The sequence below is a fragment of the Piliocolobus tephrosceles genome, chromosome 7, assembly GCF_002776525.5.
Source record: "Piliocolobus tephrosceles isolate RC106 chromosome 7, ASM277652v3, whole genome shotgun sequence".
NCBI lineage: Eukaryota > Metazoa > Chordata > Mammalia > Primates > Cercopithecidae > Piliocolobus > Piliocolobus tephrosceles.
In genome coordinates, this window is record NC_045440.1 from 98143848 (window position 1) to 98169769 (window position 25922).

At 40.9% G+C, this 25922-nt stretch overlaps 1 long non-coding RNA gene and 1 other non-coding gene across 2 annotated transcripts in view; one reads left to right on the forward strand and one right to left on the reverse strand.

Annotated features, from left to right (window-relative positions):
- LOC111520889 overlaps positions 1-25922 on the reverse strand; it is a 508845-nt gene that overhangs the window by 396629 nt on the left and 86294 nt on the right. The gene's annotated exons all lie outside the window — the stretch shown is intronic.
- On the forward strand, positions 18528-18740 carry LOC111520920. Its single transcript, XR_002724798.1, has one exon. It is a non-coding gene; the product is annotated as a small nucleolar RNA U3 (small nucleolar RNA).

Genomic DNA, 25922 nt, shown 5'->3' on the forward strand with positions numbered 1-25922 from the left:
CATGTATACATATGTAACCTGCACGTTATGCACATGTACCCTAGAACTTAAAGTATAATAAAAAATAAAAATAAAAAAAATAAGTGCGAGCTGAGTGATAAGAACACATGGACACATGTTGGGGAACAACACACACTGGGTCCTGTCCTGGGTGGTGGGGAGAGCATCAGGAAGAAAAGCTAATGCATGCTGGGCTTAATACCTAGGTGATGGGTTGATCTGTGCAGCAAATCATCACGGGACATGTTTACCTATGTAACAAGCCCTCACATCCTGTACAAGTACACTGGAATTTAAAATAAAAGTTGAAGAAAAAAAAGAAATGGAAAAAAAGACATAAAGAGCAGAAAATTAAAGAAACAGAAAAAAATTCAGAGAAAACTTACAAAGGTTGATTCTTTAAATAGAACTGTATTAACTCTATAAACCCCTAGCAAGAATGAAGGAATAAAAGAGAGAAAACGCAAATTACCAATATCAGAAATGAAAATAGAGACATCATTTCAGATCTAATAGACATTTGAAAGGTAATATGTATATGTTACGAAGAATTTTATGTCAATACAATTGAAAATGTAGGTGAAATGGGCAAAGTCCTTGAAAAACTTAATTTACCAAACTGACTCAAAAACAAATAGACATATAACAAAGGAAATATGAATAGCCCTATATTTATGAAAGAAATTGAATACTATAAAGCTTCCCACTTTAAAAAATAAGCTCATTTTAAAATGCAATCTGGATGGCTTCACCAATTTTTCTAAACATTTAAAAAACAATGTTAAATTTATACATATTCTCCCAGATAAATAAATAAAATAGTCTATATGTCCCCATTTGTATCATCAAGCCAGGATAAACTTGATACCAAACCTCACAGAAAACAATTAACAACAAAATCCCTCTCACAAAATAAATACAATGTTAGCAAATCCAATTCAACAGTAGGTAAAACGTATCATACAACACAATCAAGTTGGACTTATTTCAGGAATGGAAGGTTGGTTTAACATTCCAAATCACTTTCTAATTTTAATCTCAATAGATACAGATAAAGTGTTTAATAAAAGTCAACATTCATTTACTACAAAAATTCAACACCAGGCACAGAAGTGAATTTCGTGATAAAGTAAATTTCCTGATTAAGTAAATTTATCTTGTGAAGGTGTATACAAAATGCCGACAGCCAGCACCATTATTGTTTTGGGTTATTAAGCTATTGGATGACTTTTAGGTTTGAAGCCCATCCTTGTTTACTTTTCTTTGTTACTGGGGGCCAGGACTCTGCAAATCACATTTCCACTTTGCCAGCAGAATCCGTGTTCAGCTGTGCCAATAAGGGGCATAAGAGGAAGCCTCCAAGGCTGGAGGAGGAAAAAGGTTTTCTCCCTCCTGTTTGCTTTCCATTTCTGTTTGGATTAATGCACCAGAAGTTCTTCATCCTGGCAGCAACAGTTGCTCCTAATAGTGGCTGTTGGTGCCAGTTTGCAGTTTTTTCCTACTTTAGAATCTGTCTCGCCATGCCCCTTCAGGAATCCCAATTCCAACCCTGGAGTTGCTCCCTCCAAAGACCTAAGACCAGCCCTGGAGTTGCTCCCTCCTTCAAGATTGGAACCCCAGCTCCAAGGAACCCTCTTCAAGGTTCCCAAGCACCAGCACCGATCAGGCAGTGAGTGAACTGCACCCAGCGGTCTATCATCTGAATCCATGGAGACCCTCATCTAAGCTTTTAAGTTTTATGACTATCAACCTGTTCTCTTTGTTTTCCCAGCACTGGACTAGTAGCTGTTTCCTGTTGTGACAACCTCTGTAATACCTACTGTCCTCTCTGCCTCTTCTCTTCTCCGAAATGTGGTTAACAATTCTTTAAATTAAATTCTCGCTCTTAAAATAACTGGCATGGTTTCTGTATCTTAACTGATGCTGACTGATATAATGCTTAATGATAAAATGTTGAAATCTCCTCCCAGTGAAAGGAGAATTAGCAAGGACACTGCTGACATCTCTTCTATGAAACCATATTCTGAGAGACCCAGCCAGGATAGTAAGACCAGAAAAAAGGTAAAAGGTAAAAAGATTGGGAAAGAAATAAAATTCTTATGACAATGTGATCATATGCACACATTGTATACAAAAAGATGTACCTATAAATTATTAAACTAAATAACTGGACTTAGCAAGATTGCTAGATAAGCATATACAGGGCAATATAGAAAAATAAACTGCATTTCCAAATGCTAGCAACAAATAATGACAAAATAAAAAAAGCTTTAAAGGCAACATTTGTATCAAAATTATGCAATAGCTATAAATTTAACAAAGATGAACAAAGAATTATTGACAGAAATTTCAAAAGACCTAAGCAAACAAAAGGATCGCATTCACTGGCCAAGAATACCACTTTATATTTCTGTGAGTAGAAAATAAACTTCAATTGTGCTAAGCTAGTGAAATCTAGGGATTTATTTGTTACATGTAGTGTTAGACTACGTACATCTATTAGAATCACAAATGTTTCCGCTAAAAATGCAATCCAATATGACATTATTTTCTCAGAGATCAATTATTTGTTTAGCCCCTCAAATGAGGCCTTTATTAGATTTCATTTTAAAGAGTTTTAATTTAAAATCAGTCTTTTTCTTCAGCTTTCACTCTACTCATTTCCACAAGCCAAGAGGCTTTCCTATTTGTTTGCTTTCAAGGATAAGTTGAGCCAAATTGGTCCCAAGCCCATTCTCATGACCAAGGGAAGAAACCCTGGGAGGAACACCACTTTCAACATCTTTCCTCCCTTAATCTCTTATACAGTTTTATTAAAGGGCTGAGTATCAGAGACAAATTTGCCTCCTTTGCCTACTGGTCCTTTAGAATATCTGCTCTAATCCTTAGCTTCCGGGCAGATGATCATGTGATCCTCTCCCACCCCACAGCCAGGTGGTGTGTGACCCAAAACCAGTGACTTATGGGTTCACCAAACAAAAAAGGGTCTTTCTTCTGGGACTGGAAGGTCATTCATACCCATTTTAAGCCACATTCATACCAATAAGAAAGCAAGGAAACCAGTCTACAAAGAGAAGCCAGAGAGTAGTGCTCCTGTCTGGAGAAAAGCAGGAGCATCCAAGCATTTGGAGAGAAAGAATGAGAGAGACCACTTAGCAGTTTTCTACCTCCCTTTGAGGCTTGGCTATACTTCCTGAACATGAATCCCATCAGACTTCCCTGTAAGCTTCCAATAAGCCCCTTTCCCCTTGAGCTAATTTGAGTTTACTTTTGTCATTTGTAAGAAAATAGACCCTGATTGAGGCAGAGAGTGTTATGACAGTATGTAGCCAGGAGTCTAAAGAAGACATGAATCCTGTCTTCTCTCAGTTATCCTTCTGTCAAAGTACAATTTTCAAAATATTAAAAACCTAAATTTTCATGTAGATAGATAAGTGAGCACATGTCAAAGTTTTATTCAGCTCATTAATGAGAGAGGCAGTAGGATGACAAAGCCAGTGCAAAAGAGAAGATGAGAAAATAGGACTTCTGTAGTTAGAGGCAAGAAAAGGATTCCAAAGTAAAATTGCAAAGTCAGACACAAAATTAGTTAATGTCCAAGAAAGCAGTAAAGCCATAATATTTGCAGTTGTCTTCTCTACAGGACAGAAAATTAAAATTATCACCACCTTTCTACGATTATAAACAACCAAGCTCAAATCAATGTACAAACTATGTTGCATTCCCCTGGAGAGTGAGAACACCCTTAGGCAAGCTTCTCAAGATCAGTGCTTCTCAAACTGAAAATACAGACTCCTAGACCCCACCCCCAGAAATTCTGATTCAGCAGGTCTTGGGCAGGGCCTGGGAATTTGCATTTTAACAAGTTCTCAGGTGACATCATTAGTCAGCAAGCCACACTTGCAGTAACATGGCCTTAGATGACATTGAAAAGTCATAGAGTAATCCTTTTGCTTTGTTTCCAGGTTTTGCATAATTTTCTTAAGGTCGCCAGGGGAAATCTAAGCCTCTAGATGACAAAAAAGCAAAATAAGGCTAAATAGCACTTCACTCTTGGCTGAAAATTTGAGTTCAAAACTGAGTGAAGAACTTAGATGAACAAATGAGGTCATAGGGAGGAGTCTGTTCCTACGTTGAACAAATGCATGTCCTTGACTATTTTCCCCAAAGCTCATATTTGAGATTCTCATGTTACCATTGCAGTGCAAGGAAAAATTGATTCAAGCTACACCACCAAGGAAAAGATACTAAAGAGTAAGGGAGACAGCAAATTCCTTCCAAAATCAAGAATGAAGCTGGCCTAGGCTGTCGTCCCAGAGGGACCTCGGTTTGGTGTCAAAGTAGAGAACAGCACTTCCACAGGGGAAGAGAAGGGGCAATAGGCCTTCTCCCAAGGGAGCGGTCTGAGCCTATTGTGGTTCCAAGGGATAAGGTCACCGGATAAATTTGAATTTCACACAACAATAAATAATTTGTTAGTATAAGTATGTCTCAAATATTGCATGGGATATACTTATGCTAAAAAAATTACTCATTGTTTATCTGATATTCAAATGTAACTGGGCATCCTGTATGTTCCTTTGCTAAATCTGTCAACTCTAGCAAGAGAATATCTCAACAGGGCCACATCATGTGCACTGGCCTTGTAGCACAGGATACAAACTCAAATGCCCATGGGTGCCAGGAGGATGGTATAATTGAATAAATTACATTGTAGCAAATCTGGGCCTGCCTGCTGCTCAAAAGGTGGAACCACACAGTTCCAGCCCATTTCCAGGAAAAGGGTTGCAGGCTCAGTGTTACTCGATCTAGTATTTCATGATACGCCAAAAATTTAGTTTTATGTAAAATCTTCCAATGTTTGGCTGTTGGGACATAATTCCATTTTTTAAAACATTGAGCAGAAATAAGAATCTCAACCCCTTATAGATTTCACTCAATTAGTTTTTTCTCAAATCTCACCAAAGCAGGTCAAAACTTCTCTTCCTGGGTATGTATCCTGGTCTTAAGACCTTGCCAAGGAGACAGAAAGAGAAAAAGAGGAGGCCAATTCGTCCAAACTTCCCAAGAGGAGAAAAATAACCTTAAACTTCTCCCAGATACTAACCCCTCAGTTTTTCATTCTTGCCTTGGTTAGTCTTTTTTTAAAAAGGTTATTGGGCACATAGTGGTTAGCCCACCCAGCTGTGCTGCTGGCCTTCATTGGTAGCCACTCCTGACATGAGGGTTTCAGTCACATCTTTCTTACATTCCCTGTTTACACAACAGGGTTCTTGAGGAAGGAAATTATTTACATCTGTTTGTGTTCCTAGTACAGTGCCTTGCACAGAGTGGAAGATAATTGATAATGATGAATTCTTTTAGCTTTTATATATCTGAAAACATCTTTATTTCACCATCATTATCTAAAAAATAATTTTCATTGGTATAGAATTCCAGGTGGACAGGCTGGGTTTTTTCAGTACTATACTTTAAATATGTTACCCAACTGTCTACTTACATGCATTGCTTGTGACAATTAATCTGCTGTCATTCTTATTTTTGTACAAAATATGTCTTTTTCTCTGGCTGCTTTTATAATTTTCTTTTTATCACTAGTTTTCAGAAGTTTGATAATAATGTCCTTTGGTGTTGTTTATGCTACTTGTACTTGAGGTTTGTTGAGATTCTTGGATCATTGGGTTTATAGTTTTCAATAAATTTGGGAATTTTTAAGTTATTATTTCTTTATTTTATTTTATTTTTTTTTTGAGACGAAGTCTCGCTCTGTTGCCCAGGCTGGAGTGCAGTGGCCGGATCTTAGCTCACTGCAAGCTCCGCCTCCCGGGTTCCCACCATTCTCCTGCCTCAGCCTCCCGAGTAGCTGGGACTACAGGCACCCGCCACCTCGCCCGGCTAGTTTTTTGTATTTTTTAGTAGAGACGGGGTTTCACCGTGTTAGCCAGGATGGTCTCGATCTCCTGACCTGGTGATTCGCCCGTCTCGGCCTCCCAAAGTGCTGGGATTACAGGCTTGAGCCACCACGCCCAGCAAGTTATTATTTCTTAAATAATCTTTCTGTTCCCCTGTTCCTCCATCAGGAACTGCAATTACACATACATTCAGCCACCTAAAGTTGTCCCACAGCTCAGATGCAATATTCTTTTGTTTTTTACATTCTTTTTTCTTTGTGTGTTTCATTTTGGATATTCTCTATTGCTATGGCTTCAAGTTCACTAATCTTTTCTTCTGTGTTTTCTATTCAGATGTTAATATCATTCAGGTATTAATATCATCTTGGATTCAGTTTTCATCTGACATGGAGAAGCATTGGATCTGAGTGGGACACATCCTCTCTAATGAACCCTGCCTTTTCCGCTGCTCCAAACTTCACACAAGTGTCAGAAAGATTCAAGACAATCTAGAAAATCTTAAGTACAAATACAAAAAGGAAAGTGTTTTCTTTCAAAGCTGTGAATTATATAATGTGAGTAAGCTCAATAAACATTTGTAGAGGTGGGAGTATGTGTTAGTTCATTCTTGCATTGCTATAAAGAAATACCTGAGACTGGGTAGTTTATAAGGAAGAGAAGTTTCTTTTGGCTCATGGGTTCTGCAGGCTGTACAAGAAGCATGATATCAGTATCTGCTTCTGGGGAGGCCTCAGGAAGCTTATAATCATAGTGGAAGGTAAAGGGGGAAAAGATGGTGTCACATGGCAAGAGTTGGAGCAAGAGAGGGAGAAGGAGGAGGATCCAGGCTCCTTTTATTTATTTTATGTACACATATAATAAATATTATACAAATATTTTTATATAGAATAAATATATAAATATGTAATAAATATGTATTTAAATATATATATATATTTATGGTTTTTTTTTTGAGATGGAGTTTCACTTGTTGCCCAGGCTGGAGTGCAATGGCACGATCTTGGCCCACTGCAAGCTCCACCTCCCAGGTTCACACCATTCTCCTGCCTCAGTCTCCCAAGTAGCTGGGACTATAGGCACCCGCCACCACGCTCGGCTAATTTTTTGTATTTTTAGTAGAGACAGGGTTTCACTGTGTTAGCCAGGATGGTCTCTATCTCCTTACCTCATGATCTGCCAGCCTCGGCCTCCCAAAGTGCTGGGATTACAGGCATGAGCCACTGCGCCCCGCTAATTTTTGTATTTTTAATAGAGATGGGGTTTCGCCAAGTTGGTCAGGCTGGTCTCAAACTCCTAACCTCAGGTGATCCACCCACCTTGGGCTCCCAAAGTGTTAGGATTATAGCCATGGGCCACCGTGCCTGGCCCAGGCCCCTTTTAAACCACCAGCTCTCACATGAACTCAGAGTGAGAACTCATTCATCACCAAGGGAATGGCACTAAGCCATTCATGAAGGATCTGCCCCCATGATCCAATCACCTCCTACCAGGCCCCACCTCCAAAACTGGGGATCACATTTCAACATGAGATTTGGCGGGGACAAAACTAAATCAGGGTGGAATGGGCAGAAGAGACCAACATTCCACCTCTTGTTTGGAGAACTCCTATTTGATTCCTTCTAGGAGGGTGGAAAACCTTCAAAATGAGATCTGCTATTCTGCTTTCACTCTGTGCTTCCTTTGTGAGAGGACAGGGACGGAACTGGAGTGGGGAGCTGGGAAAGAATGAAAGGGAAAACCCCTTCTAATCCATCTTCTTGCTCTCAAGCTGCAGGGTCAGGTAGACCTGGGATTGAATCCCAACTGTGCCCCATACCAGTTGTTTAACCTTAGCAAGTTGCTTTATCTCTCTAAGCCCCAGATCTTCATCTTCAAAATAGGAATAATATTGCTGGCCTCATGGTACTTTGAGAAATAAATTAGGTCATGTTGAACAATGCAAGTAAAGCAATTAGCACAGTGACTGACATGGAGAAATTAGCATTCAATACAAGTTTGTTGTATGGTCATCACCCTCATTTTTGTTACTGTCATCACCAGGACCATGTGATTAAAGATGAAAATCTAAATGAAACACCAGCACAGACATAACTTTGGAGATTGGAATTACAGGTCATTTTTATTTTCTAACTCTATTTAATGTGAACATTTACTTGCTTTTCTAATCAGAAAACAAAAGATAAGTTATTTTTAAAAGTTGACCAGTGTCCTTTTGGGATTCCCTTTATCTTACACTGGTGAAAGCTCTCTTTCTATTTCTTGCCTTTCCCTGCCCAAAGAAGGAACAGTTATGTAGTTTGCAAGCACCCACAGCCGCCCTTTAAAGGTAGCCATGCTTCCTAGGAATCTGAGAGCTGCAGAGAACAAAACACCTTTCTCCTGCCCCGATGCATTCCAGATTTGGCCACAGGCTTTCTAGACACCAGAAAGAAACAGAGGCTCCAGACTGGCTTGGTTGCTGTGAAATGAAGTGCAAGAATACTTGACCCCAATTGGGGCCAGCAGTAGGGTAAGGTGAGTCGGATGCCTAGGGTGCAGAACAGAAGAAGGTGCCGACGGTCCACTCAGGTGACCCTGAGGGTATTGCTTCCTTCCATTTTGCACCATAAGTACCTCACTCAATTTACCTTCATACTGGCCCTAATCCCAATCATGACCATGTCCAGGACGACAGCCAGGATCCCAATCAGCCTCCCACCCCACCTCCCCAGCCCCTGGAAGAGAAAGAGGGTTTATCGGACAGTTCTTTACGGCAGGGATACTGCCTAGACACCCACTGGAAAAGCTACATCCAGAAATCTGGGGTTGCATACACTGGAGAGAGCAAGGCAGCTTCAGGCTCCAACCTAGTTGAGACAGTGTTGTCATGTCCTGTCCACCTCCTGGGGTCATGGTGCCGTCTGGCGCAGTCAGCCTATCTCCCATGCTGTACAGTGTGTGCCTTCTCTCTATCCACGGGGTTCTGCAGGAGAACCAAACCAAACAACTCCCTTCGCCAGAAGCTGAGCTCATCAGCAGTTAACTTCCTTCACAAGCGGCTGCTAGGCCCCCATCTGTGTTGGCCTTCTCTTTCCGTTTGTCAATAGGAATCCTCCCCTCTCTCAATTGCACCAAGGTCTGTGATACTATTTCCTCCAGGGCATCACAGAACAACCCCCACCCCAGTTGCTGCCCCCTTCTACCTGCCAGAACAGCAGCCTCCTGTCAAGACCCCTCAGGTTTTCTGGCTTTTTTGGTTTGCATAGATCAGCATAATCCTTAGTGTTGAAAGCAGTAAATAATCAATTTCTGCTAATGATTTTCTGCCTTGTCTCCTAGACTCCTTTCAGTAACTCCAACCACAATTTCAGCATTAAATGATTCAGCGCTTCCCTCGCTTCCTAAGGAATTCACTGCCTCATTTATCTGTTTGGCCCACTGAAACCTCCCGTCGTCCTTAGCTACAGTTTCCCTCTCTTCTTCTCTGACAGTTACTGTTTCTAAGTCTCCTGGCCTCCAGCCCTGCCCATGTTGCTGCTCCACTTGGAGTCAAAAAAGACTGGCAATAATAAAAAGAAAGTCTGATTCCTCTGTCTTTGGCATGCCTTGCAAATCCCTGTCAATAACTAGAAATGTAACAGGTGTTACTTTTAGTGAAGGTATTGTTGACCAATTCCGCTTCCCCCAGCTGGGTTCCTTGAATGGCCCTTGATAAATGCGTGCAAGACCATGTTGTTCCTCTTGGGGACTTCTTTTCCTTACTCAGTCATGAATGATGAAACAGACCAGATGTGGCCCAGAGCTGCTCAGGTCCTAGGAAACAGTGGGAAGGATTCCCCCGACTACTTCCACTTTCACTGGGGCTCGCACTACAGAATGCAGACCTTTAGTCTGAGCTCACTCTGGCGTTTCATCTTGCTAGCCATGAAAACAACCCAACACAGTCCTGCCTCCTTTCCTTTAGCAATTGTCATGTGTTGGGCATCAGAATTATCGTCTGAAAAGTTATTTTTTTCTCTTACACTCAGACCCCCAGAAACATGCAGCTGGACTAACTGAAAGACAAAATCTTTATTGATAAAATTTATACAGGAGAATTAGCATGAGATACCATCACACATTCTTCTGACTCTTTAGCCAGTCTAAGTTATTTCTTCCACTTAAATTTGTCCTTAAAGCAAAAGAAGGCCTGATGAGTCATGTAGAATCTGAGGGTATATTCAAAGCTTCCAATAATTACTTTCCACCCATCACATGATAGGTGACTGGTGACACAGATATTTAAACATGGCCTAAGTTGGTATCTGTCCAGAGGCTATCAAGGTTATTTGGTTCCATTAACTCCAAATCAAGATGGGCAGTTTCAAAATTGCTTTCCCTGGTAAAAAAGCTCTGTCTCCAGGAAAAAAAAAAAGGAAGAGGATGTTTGTGGGTGAAGAAATGTCCTCTGGGCAGGGAAGTACAAACAGACCATGCTTATATGACACTGAATAATGGTTAGAATAAATGGTTCAGAGCAATGACTAAATAGTCAGAGCTGCCTGACGCAGCTGAACGAAGTAGGATTTTCACCATTAACTGTTCGATTACAATCCATTAAAAAGCTGACTTGGGGCCAGGCATGGTGGCTCACATCTGTAATCCCAGCACTTTGGGAGGCTGAGGTGGGCGGATCACCTGAGGTCAGGAGTTCGAGACCAGCCTGGCCAACATGGTAAAACCCTGTCTCTACTAAAAACACAAAAAAATTAGCCGAGTGTCGGAGTGGGCGCCTGTAATCCCAGCTACCTGGGAGGCTGAGGCAGGAGAGTAGCTTGAACTCGGGAGGTGGAGGTTGCAGTGAGCTTAGATCACGCCACTGCACTCCAGCCTGGATGACAAAGTGAGACTCTGTCTCAAAAGAAAAAAAAAAAAACTGACTTGTTTTGCCTCGTTGTTCCCTCGTCTTCTAAGTTCTGCTTTTTTGGCCCACTCTGGATGGTTCAACGCTCATCGTTCAACCAATTTATCCCAAAAACATTTATTGAGCACCTATTCCATTCATAGCACTGTGCTGGGCCCAGGAGAAATACAAAGATGAAAAAGTTATTCTGTACTGTCAATGACATTAGAGTAACGATGGATATATACAAGTAAATAAAAAATTAAAAGTCAGAAGAGAAGGTTATCATGTTATGAAAGAGACATAAGAAAGAACAGAGGAGGCAATTTGCTCTGAGTAGATAATGTTTATTTTGATTTCAGTCATGTTAAATTTAGTTGTCTAATGGGGCATTATGATTTTCCAAGAAGAAGATAAAGGATGCCTTGTTTCCCAAACTCATGTTCATGGCACAGGGTGCCTTCATTTATGGCAAACTGGTGACCCTCTCACTGAACTCAATTTGGAAAATGCTGGAGAAAGGCATCTATTGTGCAGAGGAATATGTGTTTGGAAAGCGAGGTTGGGGTGTGATGGAAAGAGGCCTCAAAATTTCCTGCTCAGAGGAAACTGGCTCAGCCTTCTTTGCTGCATTTGTGTTTCTCTGAGGCCAGAATGGTTGTCCAGTCAGTTTCACATGCTGGTGTGTTTCACTTGAGGCGGAACTTGTTCCTCCCGATGAATCTAGCCTGAAGACATAGTGAGGGCCCCTCTCCAGAGCCTTTGCTTCCTCTAGTCACTCAGCATGTTTACCCCCGGTCAATGGGCACAAAACAAATGTTCAGAGCTAAAATTAAACGAACCAACAACACATTGTAAAGGCAAAACCAGAGTACCCCTATTTGCACATCTGTAAAATGATGTTTACCATTTGCAAACCCAAAACATGCTAATTACAAAGATGAATAAAAAGAAACACAAAGCATTGTACCCATTGAAAAGAGAATACGCTTCAGAAAATAAAAAGTAAAGTTTGTCAGAATATTGTTTTTTCTATGAAATGAGTTCATGAATTTTGTGTGTAATCATAACACATTTTGTAAATCAGAATTTATAAAATTCAAAACCTGCCTGATGAGTAACAGGCCACTTGAGAAGAATGACCATCTTGGGACCAGATTCCACCAATATTCCTAATAGTTCTTCTGTGTTTGCAATTTACAAAGTACTCTTGTGTCTGTGATCTCAAATAATGTTCACAGCAATCCTGTTAGGAAGTTAGGACAACTCTTGCACCCATTTCACACATGAGAAAACTGAGGCTTGGGTAACATCTGCCCGAGAGAGTGAAATGAGCATCAGACTTGGCCCTGACACTCTCACCCCAGAGTGGTGCTTCCACTCCCCTGTGTTCTCTCCTGGGACAGGTGCCAGCTGCTTTAAGTGCCAGACATCCCAAAAGGACAAGGAGTTTCCTCACCCTCTTATTAATTCAAATACATATCCATTCATTTAACAAGCCCTCACTGAGTATTGGTAGGCGCAGGAGATATCATGGTGGCAGAATGTAGGTACCCCCATCCTTCTCCAGTTCATAGTTAGCTGGAGAAGACACACAATGAAACAAGCAATAATAATGGAGTGTGGTTGTACTATGACAGGGCAGTCACAGTAGTCACTGGCCTAAACTCAATGTACCCATTGTCTATAGCATTCAACTGTCCCTGGGCTTTGCAGCCTTTTATATAATAGTAATAACAGTCATGTCAAGGCTCAACCTCAGAAGGATCCACTTTCAGGCTCACTCAAGTGGGAGGCTGGCAGGATTCATTTCCTTGTGGCTGTTGGACTGGGGACTCAGTGCCATACCACTTAGTGGAGGCCATCCTCAGTCCCTTGTCATATGGGCCTCTCCTTAGGGCATCTCATCACATCAGAGTCACAGAGACAGAATGCAAACAAGGTAGTCTTTTACAAGCTGATCTCCAAAATGACAGAACATCACTTCTGCCATAGTCTGTTAATTGGAATCACTAGGCCCAGTCCACATCCACACAGAAGGAGAGGGTCATGCACGGAGCAAACATCAGGAGGTGGGATCACTGGAAGCCATCCTGCCACTCTTGCCAACAGCTAATTTGTAGTGTATTCAGAACCCAAATCCAAGTCTGTCTGACTTACAGTAGCTATGCCACATCCACTAAATGACAGTCTCACAGGTCTCCAATATTTGAAGAGTTAATTGTATTACATTTCCAAGGCATTACTACATGTGTGATTTGTTTCATTCAAGGTACACATGGGTAGATATCTTAATTCTCATTTTATAAAGGAAAAAAACTGAAACTCATGGAGTGTAAATGACTCATGGACTTCTGTAGGTCATGGTAATTTTTAGTGTTGAAGTTAAATGACTTTTTAGTTTTGGAACCTAAATGATATGCCCAAGTTCACACCAGATGGAGCCTGGATGCAGGTTTTCTGCCTTCAAATTCCAAGAAGTTCAATGCTGCAAATGTATCTTCCATTGACTTCCACCTATTTTCCACAAAGCCCTCCCATACAGCTCCTAACCCCCATCTGTCTGTAGGTAGCAGTGTCAGATCCTAAAGCCACCTAAAGCCCATCAGAGGGCACCTCGGGCTCCCACGACTTTCCAGTGTGACTGCAGCTCTGAAGTCACCATGACGGGAATCAAGTGAAAAGAGCTCTGAGAATTTTGGGATTGTCCCCTGCGTGTTGAAGACAGATCTCACTTCCCTTCCTGGGGATCACAAGGTGACTTTTACAGAGTTAGAAGTGGGAAAATGTGTCATCCAGTACTCAAAGAGCATCAGTCTTACTTTCGTTCTTTTGCAGGTAGCTCTGGCAACTCTTCTTCTCTCTCCAGTCACAACCAATCACTGAGAACTCCCAAATCGCCTTTACACTCACCCTCTGCTGCCTACTCATGCAGCAGCCTCCTTACTGAGTCGTTTCCGTGCCTCTAGTCTCCACCCTGAAATCCAATCTCCACGGCACCCAGAGTGAGCTTTCCAAACTTTGATCTGATCTTGGAACTCTCCTACTTAAAACCTTCCGTGGCTCCTCATTGCTCCCAGCATAAGGCTGATATTCCTTATCACAGTGCCAAGGCCCTGCCCATCTGGCCCCCTCCTTCCTCTGCCAGCCTTTGCTCTCATCGTTCTCCCATGATCACTTCTACTCCAGACACACTGACCTGGCATGGCCAGTGTCTCCCATGTGCCCTCTTCTTTCTCATTTTCTGGCTGTCCCTGCTGTCCCCCAACCCCTTGTATTCTTAACCTGATCAAGATCTCCAACTCATTCCTCATCTAGATTTAGCATCTTTCCTTTGTCATCCCATAGAATGCCTTGTTGTGCCTGTCACACTGTGTTGTTATTGTATGATCAGCACCAGAAGGAGCAAGCCTGAGTTTGCCTTGTCAGTGATATCCACCATGGCCAGCATAGTATCAGGGCCATGGGAGTAACTTAGCAAACTTGTTGAACGAATGAGTGAATGAAAGCAATCTCCATTCCCATGTTCCTGAGATTAAAGGCTTCCATTTGTTTACTGACCCACCCACGGGTCACCAAAGTTCCTTTAGTCCTGATGACTCCAGGGGGATTGTCCAGTCATTGGTGGGGGCCCCCAGAGCTTACGGCAACCTATTCATACATCTGTTTTGTCAGCAAACATTTGTGCCAGGCATGTGCTGGGTACTGGAATAGAGTTGAAGATGAATAAGGAACATAAGAGTCCAGTCCAAAATGAGTTCTCAGTCTGGTGTCTGGAGCTTACGCAATTTCAGAGTTCCTCAGAGAAATAATAGGTTCATCTTTATAAAGTACCTAATAAAAACACTACCTTGGTATTACCATCCTCTCTCAAATATGTCTGATTTTTACTCACTGTATGATTATCAGCCTATTCTGCTCATGTTCAGCCTATTCTGTCCACTGTTATATTTTTGTTTCACTTTTTAAGTTTTGGGGTTATGTGACCAGTGGCTAGCAATGTGGCAGGGCTCAGACCTTCTCTGCATTGATGACAGCACACACACCAGATGAAGTTTTATTGTTTGGAATTGTTTTTGAGACAGTAATTATTTTAGGAGTTACTGGTGAAAAGCAATATAGGTCAGCAATATAGTCAACCATGTACTTTAACATTTTATGACCCTTTCTTCATTCCTTTCTAGTTAAAAAATAAAAATCCTTCTTAGAGGCTTAGGGGGTTGAAGCTTCTATAGGATTTGAAGCCATCATCATTAGAGTCTGCACAGTTCATACTCCAGGCTGCTCCAGTCAATGAGAGGAGAGGAATGCTCCAGCAGGATGAACCTGAGTTTTTTCTCCTCCGAGACAAATATTTATGTTATTAAATGTACCTACAAATAAATAGGTACATTTATTTATTCATGTATTTATTTATTCTCTCACTAGTTCTAATATTTATAATAGTCATAATTATGTAGCATTGACTCAGTACTTACTGTATGCTAGCCACCACATTAAATGTTTTCCATTTATTACCCAAAACAGCCTTAAAAAAAAAAAAGTCAGTACTCCTGTTATCCCCATTTCATAGATAATCATGAGGATGCTGAGATTTGACAAGGTCAGGTAAGTCACCCAGGGTCACACAAGGATTAAGTGGTAGGACAGGAATTTGACCTCAGGCCAGCCTAACATGGGAATTCACATTTTTAACCATTGCACTCTTCTCAATTCCCTTAATTCCAGAAATATTTGAGGTGGCTTACAAAAACACATTCAGTACACAAGAAGACAAATCAGTGAAGCAAACAGATAAAGAGGAAACTTCAGGTAGGAACAAATAAGGTGAAGTTAGACTTAATATACTACATATATACCCACAGAGTCCTGTGCACTTTGTAGAATAACACAGCAAATTTGATTCTTTCAAAGAGAGAAATGTATTCATTTACATGTTTTACCATATTCATAAAATCGAAAACAAACTAGGTGCTCAGGGGAAAAAACTCTCTATCTTGATACTGAGACTTACAGAAAACTTCTCACTTGAGCCTCTTAAAAATTATTGTGTAACGTAAGAATACACTGTTGAACTTTACAGTATCCCCACAGCAAAGTCAGCAACCATTCTGTGAGATTGTTTCACAGATCCATTTATAACACATCTCAGTGTAGTGAAACATCAAAGCCTAGGTTAAAAGGGCAAACCTCAGATTTTACAGCTTTCCGATGGCTTGGCTGAATCCCAAGAAGCAGAGCTCCAAAAACACATTTTCTTACACCAAGCCTGGAGATTTACTCCCTGACACCAGTCTGGGGTGCAGGAATTCCACAGCACCAGCCAGAGGCAGGCCTATGTCCTTCCATAAAGTGTACAGGTATTGACACCTTCCAGTGAAGAGCAAGGAACTCATAGAGGATGAGCATCTGATGTCTGTGCCTCAGCCCCACCTTTGCAGAGCCAGACACTGGCAGGGCTCAGATCCCCTCAGAAGAGGATTCCGGCGGCACAGGGTAATGTGGGTGATGCATTCTCAAAACCTTACTCCATAGAGCATGGCTACAATCATTTCAACCTGGCAAAATGTTTAGTCAGCTGTTACTAAACTCTAGGCACAGTCATGTAAAAATCAATCAATCAATCGATACATGGATTAAAGTGTATTTTGAATATATAACACTAAGCAGTGTCACATCCTGCGGGGGCCTCCAAGGTAAACCAGTAACAAAATACATGGACTTGTAGAGGGTTGTTAAGACAAGTTAGATGTTGGAAGACATTGTCGATATGGCCAATGGGACTCAGCCTCAGCATCTAGAACAATTGTTTCTTCGCACCTGCTTTAAAGGCAACTGCCAGAGTCCAGACATGGTATCCTAGAGCCATAGAACCAGTTGGTCCACCTAAACAGTGTATCATCATCCCTGGGCCCAACCAGGAGTCTGCCTATTTTCACACTGCTGTAAAGATACTACATGAGACTGGGTAATTTGTAAACAAAGGAAAGAGGTTTAATTGACTCACAGTTCCACATGGCTGGGGAAGCCTCAGGAAACTTACAATCATGGCAGAAGGGGAAGCAGGCATGTCTTACATGGCGGCAGGAGAGAGCAGATGTGAAGGAGGAACTGTCAAACACTTATAAAAACGTCAGATCTCATGAGAATTCCCTCACTATCATGAGAACAGCATGGGGGAAATGACCCCCAAGATTCAATCACCTCCCACCAGGTCCCTCCCTCAATGCATGGGGCTTACGGGGGTTACAATTCAAAATGAGATTTGGGTAGGGACACAGAGCTGAACCATATGACTACACTCTTAGTGGGAGTGTGGGGCAGGCTGTGCTGCTGTGCCTTAAAGGACTGTGTGGTCTCTGAACTTTGATCCTACACTCTATCAGTAACCATTTTACACATACATACATATAGTAGATTATAAGTATCAGTTACTATACAGTATTTTATAAGCATTACAAAACATTCATTAAAATAAAGATTGGGGCCGGATGTGGTGGCTCAAGCCTGTAATCCCAGCACTTTGGGAGGCCGAGACAGGTGGATCACGAGGTCAGGAGATCAAGACCATCCTGGCTAACACGGTGAAACCCCGTCTCTACTAAAAAATACAAACTACAAAAAAAAAAAAACTAGCCAGGCAAGGTGGCGGGCGCCTGTAGTCCCAGCTACTCGGCAGGCTGAGGCAGGAGAATGGCGTAAATGTGGGAGGTGGAGCTTGCAGTGAGCTGAGATCCAGCCACTGCACTCCAGGCTGGCGACAGAGCGAGACTCCGACAGAAAGAAAAAGAAAGAAAGAAAGAAGAAAGAGAAAGAAAGAAAGAAAGAAAGAAAGAAAGAAAGAAAGAAAGAAGGAAAGAAGGAAAGAAGGAAAGAAGGAAAGAAGGAAAGAAGGAAAGAAGGAAAGAAGGAAAGAAGGAAAGAAAGAAAGAAAGAAAGAAAGAAAGGAAGAAAGGAAGAAAGGAAGAAAGGAAGAAAGGAAGAAAGGAAGGAAGAAAGAAAGAAAAGAAAAGAAAAGAAAAGAAAAGAAAAGAAAAGAAAAGAAAAGAAAAGAAAAGAAAAGAAAAGAAAAGGAAGGAAGGAAAGAAAAGAAGGAAGGAAGGAAGGAAAGAAAGAAGGGAGGGAGGGAGGGAGGGCGGGAGGGAGGGAAAAGAAAGAAAAGAAAGAAAGAAAGAAAGATTGGGAGGAATGAAGGAATGAAATATAAAATGAATACAGAGAGAAGTTCTCTGGAAGTTCTACTATTTTCTTACCACAGTTCTTTGTATCATCCCACACACTCCTCTTTGGAGAATGCTGTCTTAATTTAAGAAGCTGGGCCTCCTCTAAACCACCTCTTGCCACTTCCAGCAAGCTTTTCATCATCCAGCCCCAGCCCATCTCCCCAGCTGACCCTGCTGGTGCTCTCCACCCCATACTCCACTATCCACCATGACAGCATACACACCATTTCCTGCACGCACAATGTACTCTGCATTTTTTTGCTCATGTCGTTCCTTCATACCAAATGCCTTTCCCTCTTTCTCCAGCTATCAAAATTTTCAACTTTCAAGACCCAGTTCAGATTGTATCTCTACCCTATAATTAACCTAGATCCCTTCTCAAATAGAACGAATCACTTTCTGCCATAATATTAACCAAAATTATCCTTTCTAATCTTCCCAATATCCCTGCAAAGTATTATTAAGTATTTGCAGATCAGAAAAGGCTCTTTTCTAGTCAGAAAGACTATAAATAGCTCTTTTCTAGTCAGAAAGACTATACTCTCAGGAATCATTTCTATAGTTTTTTACTAGAGAAATTTCTCTGAATGTGTAGAGCACAGGAAACTAAGAGGAGGAGCTGTGTTCTCCTCTGAGCATGAAGTGAGCCCTTGGTGTTACTTCTCTGCAACTGCCATTTGCCATTGATGATCGTTCTTCTCTTCCTCTGGAGAGTAAGAGGGTACAGGATGCAGTCTGAGTGATTCCTGTTTTAAAAAGGAAAAAGTCTCTTGGATATTGTGTAATTAACCCATACCCCTATTGACTGATAGGAACAGAATTTGAACTCATAACATCCCAGTGGCCATGTTCTTTCCAGCACACTAAGTTTCCCTTCACGCCTTGGCTTCCCATGACAGAAACTGCACTCTGTATATATTCTCTTATGACATCTTCAACTAGCCCTGTGAATATATGTTATCATCTCTAGATTGGAACTAAGAAAACAAAGCCTTGGAAAGGTGAAGTAGCTTGCCTAACGTCACTTAGTTAGCAAACAGTAGGGATGGTTTCAACCCATGTTTATCTGACTGTAGATCCCATATTCTTTGTTTTGCCATGCAAGTGGATCTATTCTTCTCTTTACTTGTTACTTTCACTTCACTTTAGCTTTTAGTCATTTTGCCTTGGCTTAAATAGCAACTTCAATACCTCTTTCCTTCAATGCTCTGTGAGGTAACTGAAGACAAGAAAATATGTTTCACTCAATTCTCTGGTAGCCAGTACCTACATATCAAAAGTATGTTTATAAATGTGAAATTGAACCTTATAGGAAGAATGATTGCAAAGAAATATCAATTCACTGTGCTGTCTCCATCTCTAGAGCTTTTGTACCTATTGGCTTGCCAACACTACATTCAAAAAATATGGAAAGGAAACTGAGAAAGGTGGAAGAGACCACCACCTCTTGCCATCTCCTAAAAGATAATTTTTAATAAGCTGCAGGCTACCCTTGAAAACTGTCTATCATAAGCAAGAGTGCTGGCAACATCTCCTGAAAGATGACAGAGGTCCAGGTGGCCATCCAGATGCTGGAACATGCCTGAGGACATGGGGGGATGTTTAAAATGATTGATAATTTCGAAAATAGAAAACAGTTTATTATGTAAGGATATAAAGAATAAAATATTTTGTATAACTATACAGCGTGTTTATATTTTGAGCTAAGTATTATTACAAAAGGGTCAAAAAGTTAAGAAAATTTAGAAGTTCATAAAGTTAAAAAGTTACAATAATCTAAGGTTAATTTATTATTGAAGAAAGAAAAATATTTTTATAAAGTTAGTGTAGCTCAAGGCACAGTGTTTATAAAGTATACAGCAATGTACAGTAATGTCTTGGGCCTTCTGAGAATGTATCCCATCACTAAGTGACATGATTGTAGTAAATTCCTTGCAGATGTTGACTAAGTCAAAGATCTTGAGATGAGAAAATTCTCCTGGGTTATCTGGATGGGGCCTAAATGCCATCATATGTATCCTGATAAGGGAGAGGCAGAGGGATATTTGACACAGAAGAGGAAGCAATGTAACCACAGGGCCCAAGACTGGAGGAATGTGGCCACAAGCCAAGGAATGCTGGGAGCCACAAGGACCTGAAAGAGGCAAGGAACCTATGCTCCTCTAGGGCCTTTGGAGGGAGTGTGGCCCTGCTGACTCTGGTTTCAGCCCAGTGATACTGATTTCAGACTTCCAATTTGTGGTAATTTGTTAGAGCAGCTATCAAGAATTAATACACTAGTAAGAACTTTAGTGCAAGGAGATAGAAGTGAATGACACAAATGACAAGTAATAATTTAGGCACAGTACTCAGCACCTCTCCAGTCCTAAACACGCTCAAATCCTTGGCTACCACATTCCAGGGAAACCAGGCTATCCCCCACCACCAAGAACCCATGCTTCTTTGGACATTCTATCAGTTCAGATGGAGGATGATTATTTCTAAAATGACCACTCCACTATCCACCAAAGTCCTGCAAAAAATAACTCTGTGTGGCTTTCCAGCCAGTTAAACCCACCACAATCACGGACTTCTCTTTATTATTAAATATAAGTTCTAATGGATGCTGTCTTCACCTTCATTCTCATCCCTGTACCTCCTTGGATTTTATCTCCTCAGGCCTGAACTCCCACTGGTCCCAAAACTTCCACCAGGCCATTCAGGAATGCTACCCAATTTAAAGCACCTTGCTATATCTTCAATCTTTTCCCCAGGCCTTTATTGCTCTCACTCCATCTGGGTTTTGCCTATCACATTGAGAACCCCAAGCCATCCATCCCTTCTATCGATCAGTCCCTCCTCTCTTCACTTCCTTGCCCACACGGTCCAGATCCCACAGCTCATTACTTCAGCCGCTCCTTTGCCAATATCTTCAACTCCCTTACTCCATCTGTCCTCCTGTTGCAACTGCCTGGCAAAATCCCACACCCAAACCAATGTAAACATCTGCCCTTCCTCATCTCTACCTGGGCTTCTGGCATCCCTCGTCTCTACCTAAGCTTCTGAGCAGTGGTGAAGAAAATCAAAATATCCATCAAAACTCTAGCTAATCATGGTCTCTGGCCTTACCTGGATCCTTAAGACAGTCTTCGCATTTTTCTAGTTAGCTTTCTCAACAGTGGCTATATCAAACCTTCTCCACTCTTACCAAAGCCCCTATGACTTCTTTACCCTCTCAGCCTTGTGCATTTATTTATTCATTCATTGTTTCTTTCAACAAATATTGGTTGGGTGTCAACCATGTGTCAGACACTGCACTAAGCATAAGGAAAACACAGTGAAAAGACAGACATTGCCGCTGCTCTAACAGGACTTAACAAGCTACCGGAAAATACTCTCTCAGCAGACCACCTTTCTGTGAGAGGGGACACAGAAGCTATCTGAGGATTATTTCCACCTTCCTGTCCCCAAACTCATATCATTGCACCTTCCTTCTATCCTCCTTTTTTGTACAAAGAGAATCATATTTCTCTTGTCAACAACCAGTCCCTTGGCCAATGCTCCAAGGTCCCTCACATCCCCACTCCTTGAACTACTCGTTCTCTAAGTTATCCCTCTATCTTGAATTGCTGCCCTTTCTCTCCCTTTGCAATGTCTTTTCACCACCAGTGTTTAAAAGGTCTTAGGTCTTTTCCATCTAAAAATATATATATAATTACTCTCCCAAGCTGCTGTCTTATTTTTCTCCTATTTACAGGCGAACTCCTTTAAAGAGTTGTCTGCATCCCTATTCTCTGCTTCTTGCTTCCCAGTCCCCCAAACACCCACTATAATTTGGCATATGCTCCACTCCCAGACCCCATCTTTCTTGACATCTGTATAGGATTTGACACTGTTGGTTACTCCCCACTTTTTGAAACACTACTCCTTTAGTTTCCATAACACTGCACTCTTCTGGTTTGTCTTCTGTCTCTGTGATAAGCAGAATTCTAAATATGTCCTCTCAAAATTCCCATCGCCCAATTATTCAATTAAACACTAATCTAGTTTTTGCTGTGAGGAGACTTTACAGATGGAGCTCTGGTTATTAATCAGCTGACCTTTCAATAGGGAGAGTGACCTGGATTATTCAAGTGGGACCAATGTAACCACATCTGCCCTGAAAAGCAGAAGAGGAAGGCAGAAGAGTCGGTCAGAGAGATATGGCAATAGAGAGTCAAAATGTGAAAAGGACTATGCTGCCATTGCCTGCTTTGAAGGGAGTCATGAGCCAGGGAGTGTGAGTAGCCTCTAGAAGCTGAGGACATCTTCCATTCAGCAAGGAATTTTGCCAATAACCTGAGAGCACTTGGAAATGGATGCTCCCTGCTGGGACTTCCAGCAAGGACTGCAGCTCTGCTAACTCTTTGATTTCAGCCTGGTGAAACTCTAAGCTAAGAACAAACTAAAAACCAGCTGAGTCGTGCTGTGCCCAGACTCCTGACCTACAGAACTGAGATAACAAATGGATATTATTTTAAAATGATGAATTCGTGTTCATTTGTTATGGTCACTTTCAAAAACTAATACATTCTCTATCTGCTCCCTCTCTGCCTCTTTGTAGACCTCTCTAGTCCTCTATCTGTCCCTTAAACATCATTTTCCATTCTACTAATTCTCACTGAGTAATATTATTAGCTCTATGCTTCCATTTCTATCTATATGCTACTAAATCCATAAGCCATAACTCTTTGTCAGATATCTTTGCTGAGTTCCAAACCAATAAATCCAGCTGTCCAATAGATGTCTCCATCCATATGACTCAGAGGCACCTAAAACTCGACATATCCAAACTTGAACTCATTATCTACCCCTGTAGTTGCTCTTACTCCTGAGACCTCTATGGTGTAATAGTTATCCAGCTGCCAAAGTCTAAACCAGAGCCTCATCCTGGCTTCTTCTTCTTCTTTGATGCTAAATCAAATCCCCACATGCTATCCATTCTAACTCCTAATTTCCTCTAATCCTTCTACTTTCCTCAATTTTTGCAGCACAAGTCACCATCATCTCTCATCCATGCTACTGCAAAAGCTCCTTACCGGTCTCCTTCTCTCCAGTGGTACATCCTCCAGTTCATTCTCCCAGCTGCAGTCAAAATACCACTCCTGAGATAAAAAATCACTCTCCTTGAGGGGAATAGAATAGAGTAATATGACTAGAGACCACGTTACCTTTCTGAAGAGTGAAGCCAAGAAAATCATCCATAACTAGGGCAAAAAGATAAAAAAAAAAAAAAAAAAGATGAAGGAAAAAGTAAGAGACGTGGAGGATTACTTCATGAGGCCCAGTATCACCTATGATTTTTTAAATGTGGGACTGGGAAGTAATTTTTAACATAAGAAAATATTCCAAAGTTCTAGAAAGGAATTTCCAAGCGCCCTAGACTATTAACAAAAAAAGACCCATGCTCAGGCATATCCTAATAAAATTTCTCATCAGATGCCTAAACACCAGGGAGAAATATATTGAATCTACTAATAGAAAACAATTTTAAATCTAGAATCCCATTTTCATCCAAACTGACTAATAGAAGGCAAAAAGAAAATATTTTCAAATATACATAAAAAGCACCTCTCTAAACGAATTGTCTATGATACAAACTATGCCAGTATTTTATTTAGCCTCATACAATTCTAAAAAGTCAAGTCACCTTTGACAGATATGATTAGAGCAAAATTAAAAATGTTATTTTACTATGACTTGTAAGCAAAGAAACCAGGATCACTTATAGTTAAATCTAAATAAGTTGGTGTATGTTTTGCAGTTGACTAGATTTTAGAATTTTGCTATCTCTGGGATAGATTATACTTTGATTCTTTGAATCACAATGGGATGAATTTCAGAACACCAAAAGACAGGCTGATCAAAGGGTTTCACCACCCTTTATTCACTATCATATGCAATGCTTAAATAATATTTAGATATTGCCCATATTGATTTCAGCCCTCTGCCCAAACATTGGAAACACCAATTATGTAAACAGTCCCAGGATCCAGAGCTGGGGTTGCTTGCATAGTGCTTAAGGGTTAGAGTATACAAAGAATGCCAGGAGTCTGATGCCAAGCCCTGCAGGGAACTTTCAGGTTATAATTCCAGCAAGCCGATTATAGACCTGTGGTAAATTTACTTAAAACCACCACCCAGGGCAAAATCCACTGTGAACTCCAGCCATGGCAAAATTCCATTACAACTTACTTCTGATACAAAGGCACACAATGAAAGAGCAAGCAATCAAGAGTCCCAACCAAAAGACTTCAAGTGGGGCCTCACAAATAGTTTTTCTCCATTTCCCAGATCTTGCAAGATAGGGTTGTAGAGCCCTTGGACACGCTGCTGAAAAACAGTGGTCACCATTAGCATCCACTGTTTATTCCAGGATTTTGTTTTGTTACTGGCTATAAGAATAGTTACACCAAAACCTTTCTATGCTACATTAGTGACACAGTGGAAGCTATTTTAATATTATAAACTCATATGATATTTCAATTTAACTCTAATTTTATCTCTTGTCTGATTTTATGTAATCATTTACTGATTCATTTTTTCCAAGAGGCCACCTTTTCTCCTGTTTTCTGTATAATTGTTCTTAGCAATTTTAATACACTCTTACTATATGTTGTCACCAGGTGTTTAAATTATAATATTCTTCAAAACTTTAAAAATCTTAATTTTTCCACAAAAAAAAATCAACAAATTCACTAAGGCAGAAATAAAACACATTAAACACTCACAACTAGAGAAGGGTACCTCTGAGGTAGGCTGAATAATGGCCCCATAAATTGTCCACATCCTAGTTACCACAACCTGTGAATAAGTTACTCTATATGGATAGAAGAACATTGCAGATGTAATTCAGTTAATGATCTTGAGATGGGGAGAGTACGCTGGATTATCTAGGTAGGATGAATGATGAAATCACAAGTGTTCTTATAAGAGGAAAGCAGAAGAAAATACTACTATGGAAGAAAGGGCAACGTGGTGACAAAAGCAGATTGGAATGGCGTGCTTTGAAGGTGAAAAAATGGTCCACAAGCCAAGGTGTCGGGCAGCCACTAGAAGGGGAAAAAGGCAAAGAAACAGATTCTCTCCCCTCAGAGCCTTCAGAATAAACTAGACTTGCCAATACCTTGACTTCAGCCCAGTGAGAACTGATTCCATACTTATGACCTTTGGAACTATAGGAGAAAAAAAAATGTGTTGTTTTACATCACTGAATTTGTGGTAGTTTATTATAGCTTCAGTAGAAAACTAATATAACCACCCCCCCACACACACAAAAAAAACACCTAATTTATTTGAAAATTCAAAAACGCTTTTCAATAAAACTAGTTAATTAAAGAGTAATTACAAACTATTTTGAAAGGAAAGGGTGTACTACATATTGGAGGTTAAGGAATTTGGCCACTGTAGTAAGAAAAAAAAAATGTAGAGAGAGGATTCTGAGAAGACAGCAGAGTAGGAAACACCAGTAACATGTCCCGCTATCTAGACAAAAATTGCACTGGCAGGATCTGTCTGATTTAACTATTTTCAAACACGGGAGTCAATTAAGGTTTGCAACTTCCAGGGGAAGGCTTGAATGGTAAATTGCATTAATTTTGATCAATTTCAGCTCTTAGTCCAGTAGCAGCTACCCATCCCCCACCCCTCAGTCCCATGGCAGGTGGTTGCGCATGGGTTCCTAGAGCAATCTGCACACAACTTGCAGGAACCAAAGTGAGCAAAAAACATTCTGTCCTCCAGATATCAGAGATCTGTGCTCTGTGCTTTGATTGCTAATTTCTGCTTCTGACCAAAGAGGTGCAAAAAAGTGTTGGCAAGCTCTTCCTTCTCTGCCTGAAATGATGTCCAAGTGATTTATCTATCTATCTATCTATCTATCTATCTATCTATCTATCTATCTATCTA